Source organism: Triticum urartu, chromosome 2A (assembly GCF_056163025.1).
Source record: "Triticum urartu cultivar PI428250 chromosome 2A, HENAU_Tu73, whole genome shotgun sequence".
In the NCBI taxonomy this organism is placed as follows: Eukaryota; Viridiplantae; Streptophyta; class Magnoliopsida; order Poales; family Poaceae; genus Triticum; species Triticum urartu.
The window spans coordinates 44,403,609-44,409,861 of NC_141874.1; the positions used below are offsets into that span (position 1 = coordinate 44,403,609).

The following is a 6,253-nucleotide window of genomic DNA, read 5'->3' on the forward strand; positions in this document are numbered from 1 at the left end:
TTATCAGTAACTGCTAACATGACGTCAAATGTCTCAGTTTAGACCTCCAAATTCATGCATCTGATGAGCCCTATGAGGACAAGTTCATCTAGTAGTACCAGTGCTCAACTAAAGGAGTAGACTGCTATGCTTTAGTCATCTATATAGCTACTATCTAGGTACGATCTGACTATATTTGTTACATTAGTTCATCATGTGTGTGGTTCGGTTTGCATTTTCACTGTGTGTTCTTATTAATTAGGAATTTAGGATTGAGATGGGAACTTAGTAAGGTCTTGTTTGGTTCCTTGGGATTTGAAGGGGGTTGGAGGGGATTGTGCGGGATAAAATCCACTACAAGTCAAAATCTTCCTTAATCCCCTTCAAACCTCTCCAATCTCCTTGTGGGAGGGATTAACCGAACAAGCCCTAAAGTAACTGACACTATTACGTGCATCTGTTGTATCATGGCTCTGCCTGTATTACATTGGTAGATCTGTTTCGACAAAGCAGGGGACAAGTAGAGCGAGTGGCTGCGTGCGTGCGTGCGTCGAAGCGACCTTGGTCAGGTCAATCGCTTATGCAGGCCCTGGAGACTCCGTAAAATGTGCAGGCAAAACTGCAAAATCCTGTTAAGTTTCACGAGCCTAGCAGGATCTGGCTGTGAAGGACATGTCGGTTTAGTAAAAGGCCCCCTGCTCGCAAGTGACGGGGAGCAACAGGGGACTAGCTTGATGCCTTCCCCACAGTGGCGTCTATAACCCGAGGAGAGGAAGCGACATGACTAGGGTGAAATACAAGTACAATATATCTTCATACATGATCTAGCATGATGACTATTCTTGGTTAATATTATTTGGAAGAAAATAGCCAAGGTATTGATTTTTAATTTTCACATAGACATGCGTCGACGTGTATGGTTAAATAAAAACGCACTAGTCGTTATCCTACCACTGACCACTGTGTGCTGGCTTATGGGCCAATAAGTTTTTTGGCTTGCCTCTAATAGCCATCTCTTATACTAGAGTGGGACTGTGTCCTCGGGTCGCTTCTCCTTTCGTGTTCATTTGCTAAACAAGAGAGTGGGAGCATCAATTCAAACGCATGATGAGGTGATACTATAGTACAAGTCTGTTACTCCCTCTGTCCCATAATATAAGAGCATTTTTTACACTAGTGTAGTGTCAAAAACGTTCTTATATTATGAGACGGAGGGAGTAATTTCTATCTTGTCGAAAAAAGAACACAATATTGTTAAACATATTGCAGTAGGCCCATAGGGCGCACCGGCCAGAACCTGGCCCGACTAGATAGATAGAGTTCATCTTGTTGTAACTTCTTATCTCTCTATCTCTTTAGATATTCTTTGTTCTTCAAGATGTAATCCCAACAACTTTGTATGCTTATCAGGGAGATGCCTCTGCCTATATAACACGCAACCGTAGCCTCCAACGAGGTACGACGTTCTCCGATTGTTTACATGGTAATTAGAGCCTCCTCTATCCACTACATCTAGCAAAACCTACCACCAGCCATGTCGTCCTCCTCAAGCTCCGTTCAGACCGCCTCCATGGGGCAGGTCGCCGAGAAGCTTACCCGCACCAACTACGTGCTGTGGCGTGCCCAGGTGATGCCGCAGCTGAGAGGTGCTGGTTACTTCAGCTACGTCGACGGGACGATGCCGGAGCCCGCCAAGTTCATCGTCACGAAGGACAAGGACGGGAAGGAGGAGCAAACACCCAACCCTCTCCATCCGATCTGGTTCAAAGAAGGGCAGCAGGTACTTGGATACTTGCTCAATAATCTCACCAAGGAGGTCCTCGTGCAGGTCACATCTATAGCCACGCCGCACGAGCTCTGGGAAGCACTTGCCCACATGTTCTCGTCGCACTCCAGGGCGCGCGTCAACAACATCAGAGTCGCGCTCTCCACGGCGCAGAAGGGGACGCAGTCGGTGGCCGCCTACTTCGCCCACATGAGGTCTCTGGCGGATGAGCTTGCAGCTGCTGGCAAGCCCATCGATGATGATGAGCTCATCTCCTACATCACCTCCGGCCTCGACATGGAGTACCAACCTCTTGTCTCCGCCAACGACGCCCGCACCGAGCCCATCAGCATCGACGATCTCTATGCCCAGATGAGTAACTTCGATCAGCGTCTCGCCCTTTACAGCACGGCAGGATCCGGTGGAGGCTTCAAATCCTCTGCTAACGTGGCCTCTCGCGGCCGCAGTGGGGGCCGACGCGGCGCGGCAGCTCTTCTCGCTACCGTGGGCCGCAGCGCACCAAGGGCAAGCCATCAGGCGGCGATGGCAACCCTCCTCCACGCAATGGCAACGGCGGCGGCGGTCGGCCCTACAACAACAGCAACAAGGGTCGCCGCGGAGGCCGTCCACGAGCTGCTCCTGACGTCCCGCGCTGCCAAATCTGTGGCAAGCCAGTCCACACCGCGCGGGACTGCTGGTACCGCTACGAGGAAGATGAAGAATCTTCCCAAGATGAGAAGGTTGCGGGGGCAGCCGACGGCTCCTACGGCGTCGACACGAACTGGTACGTGGATAGCGGCGCGACAGATCACATCACAGGGGAGTTGGAGAAGGTGACCATGCGCGAGAAGTATCGCGGGAAAGACAAAGTTCATACCGCCAATGGAGAAGGTATGAGCATTAGTCATATTGGTCATTCAGTAATAAAAACTCCCCACAAAAATATTCGTCTCAGGAAATTCTTGCATGTCCCTACTGCATCAAAGAATCTCCTTTCCATTCATCGCATTGCTCTCGATAATCATGTATTCCTTGAGTTTCATCCGTTTTTCTTTTTGATCAAGGATCAGGTCACGAGGAAAATCCTCTATCGAGGTAGATGCGTTCGAGGGCTCTACCCGTTGATTCCGGAGCTTAGGAGATTAAATAAACAAGCCTATGGTGTCACCAAAGTGTCTTCAACACGATGGCACGATAGATTAGGACATGCATCGTTTCCTTTGATTGAGAAATTGCTTAGAAAGAATAAGCTCCCGTTTGTTGGTGAGCGTAATTGTGAAACTATTTGTGACTCATGCCAACATGCTAAAAGTCACCAGTTAGCTTATCCTATATCCACAAGTGTTTCTACCAAGCCTCTTGAACTCATTTTCTCTGATGTTTGGGGTCCTGCGCCTACCTCAGTTGGGCGCCACACTTATTATGTAAGCTTTATCGATGATTTTAGTAAGTACACGTGGATTTATCTCCTCAAAAAGAGATCTGATGTGTTTCAAGTTTTTCACAACTTTCAAGCACTTGTAGAAAGAAAGTTCAACTGCAAAATTCTAGCTATCCAATCTGATTGGGGAGGGGAATACAAAAACCTCAATTCCTTCTTTCAACAGATTGGCATATCTCACCACATATCGTGTCCTCATGCTCACCAACAGAACGGGTCTGCTGAGCCTAAGCATAGGCATATCGTTGAAGTAGGCCTAGCTCTTCTTGCAGCTGCCTCTATGCCATTAAAATTCTGGGATGAAGCCTTTCTCACCGCAGTTCATCTTATTAATATTCTCCCCAGTAGAGTCATCAACAATGAAACTCCGGTAGAACGCCTTCTTCACACCAAACCCGATTACAAATCCCTCCGAGTGTTTGGCTGTGCATGCTGGCCAAATCTTCGTCCCTACAACAATCGCAAGCTCCTTTTTCGGTCAAAACAATGTGTCTTCATTGGCTATAGTCCACAACATAAAGGTGTCAAGTGCCTTGATGTATCCACGGTTCGTGTCTATATATCCCGTGATGTTGTGTTCGACGAGACTGTTTTTCCCTCTGCACATCAAGGAAAAGGTAAAAATGTGATAGATTGTAAATGGGTTTTCAGAGTAAAGAAGAAGTCTGATGGAACTATTGATCGCTACAAAGCCAGACTAGTTGCAAAAGGTTTTAAACAAAGGTATGGCTTAGACTATGAGGACACATTTAGTCCGGTTGTAAAGGCTGCCACTATTCGCCTTGTTTTGTCTATTGCCATGTCTAGGGGATGGAGTCTCCGTCAGCTAGATGTTCAGAACGCGTTTCTCCATGGTGTTCTGGAAGAGGAAGTGTTCATGCAACAACCTCCTGGGTTTGAGGACAAAAGTAAACCCCTTCACATTTGCAAGCTTGATAAGGCCTTGTATGGTTTAAAACAAGCCCCCAGAGCATGGTATTCCAGGTTGAGCTCAAAACTTCAGGCACTTGGTTTTGCTCCTTCCAAATCTGACACCTCATTGTTCATTTATAATAAGTCAAATACCTCCATATTTGTCCTTATATATGTTGATGATATTATAGTCACAAGTTCATCAGATGAGGCTGTCACAGGGTTGTTAAAAGATTTAAATTCTGAATTTTCTCTCAAGGATCTGGGAGACCTGCATTATTTTCTTGGCATTGAAGTAAAGAGAGCAGGAAATGATCTCTATCTTACTCAAGAAAAGTATGCCACTGATCTTGTAGCCAAAGCAGGGTTGAAAGGTTGCAAGCCAGCATTGACACCTTTGTCCAGCTCAGAAAAATTGTCCTTGTCAGAAGGAGAACTCTTGAACCAAGAGGATAGCACCAGGTACAGAAGTATGGTTGGTGCATTACAATATTTAACCTTGACTAGGCCTGATATTTCTTTTGCTGTGAACAAAGTATGTCAGTTCCTTCATGCACCTACTACAGTACACTTGACAGCTGCCAAACGCATACTTAGATATGTTAAAAATACTTTGAGTATTGGACTAACTTTCAGCAAGTCACCATCAACACTTGTCAGTGCATTCTCTGATTCTGATTGGGCAGGCTGTCTAGATGACAGACGATCAACTGGTGGCTTTGCTGTGTTCTTTGGTCCAAATCTGATTTCTTGGTGTGCTAAAAAGCAAGCTACTGTGTCTAGATCTAGCACAGAAGTAGAATACAAGGCACTAGCAAATGCTACTGCTGAAATTATCTGGGTTCAGTCTCTGCTTAAGGAGCTTGGCATACGCTGCAAACAAGCTCCATGCTTATGGTGTGATAACCTTGGTGCTACATACCTTTCTGCTAATCCAGTTTTTCATGCACGAACTAAACATATCGAAATAGACTTTCACTTTGTCAGAGAAAGGGTTGCTGCCAAGAAATTGGATGTTCTGTTTATTCATTCTCAAGATCAAGTTGCTGATGGATTTACCAAGGCTTTGCCTGCAAGAAGTTTTGAGGAATTTAAGCGTAATCTCAACTTGTCCAAGTTGTGATTATGGGAGGATGTTAAACATATTGCAGTAGGCCCATAGGGCGCACCGGCCAGAACCTAGCCCGGCTAGATAGATAGAGTCCATCTTGTTGTAACTTCTTATCTCTCTATCTCTTTAGATATTCCTTGTTCCTCAAGATGTAATCCCAACAACTTTGTATGCTTATCAGGGAGATGCCCCTGCCTATATAACACGCAACCGTCGCCTCCAACGAGGTACGACGTTCTCCGATTGTTTACAAATATTAACAATGGTTGTGTGCATGGTTTGATACAGAGGCCGGGGGCAATCCTCCTTTTCGAAAAAACATAATTTTAACATGCCTTCTTTGATTTTAGAATTTAGCTCATGTATGTCATGTACTCACTAATCAGTTGAACATAGATGTTAACTATATATGATTGTTCTACATGTATGACCGTCTTTGTGCATGACAAACTTTGGTGCGTTCATCATAGTTATATACTTATATGACATCTCATGAATATATAGAGCTATAGTTTTATATCCTACTACTATAAATACAAAGTTCTTCTCCACATTTGACTAATTCGCATTCCCACATTCATTGAGAATTAAGAAGTGGATACATTTCTCCGGATTTTATGGGATATATGGAGTATGATATATTGGAGTATACCAAAAGATGGAAGGTTTGAGGTTCTGGCTGCCTCTCTGTCACACAGATGCTGATGGGCTGCTACAAAACCCCCAAAAATGCAAGTTCCAGCTTCAGGTCCCAACAAACATCTTCATACTGTGGAGGCTCATGTATTTCACTCCAGCGGCGATAAAAAAAATCCAAGCAGGTTGTTGTATCTACCGCAAACCGCATAGACCACTAGGCAGGCGAGGTTAGAGCTGCTATTTGACTAATGCACCCTGACAAGGCTCCCCGGCTTGATGGCTTCTCAATGTTTTTTTATCCGTGGGACGACGAATAATGGATGATGCCAGTTGATGAAGAAGAATAAAATGTGTTGCATAGAGGATAGGTGATAGTTACTTTACTATTGTTGTTTTTCTGGCCAAG

General features: G+C 45.1%; 1 pseudogene; it reads left to right on the plus strand.

Annotated features, from left to right (window-relative positions):
* Window positions 1-1,993: 1,993 nt before the first annotated feature.
* LOC125541886 (small nucleolar RNA Z247) lies at window positions 1,994-2,132 on the plus strand (annotated as a pseudogene).
* The last annotated feature ends 4,121 nt before the right edge of the window (window positions 2,133-6,253 follow it).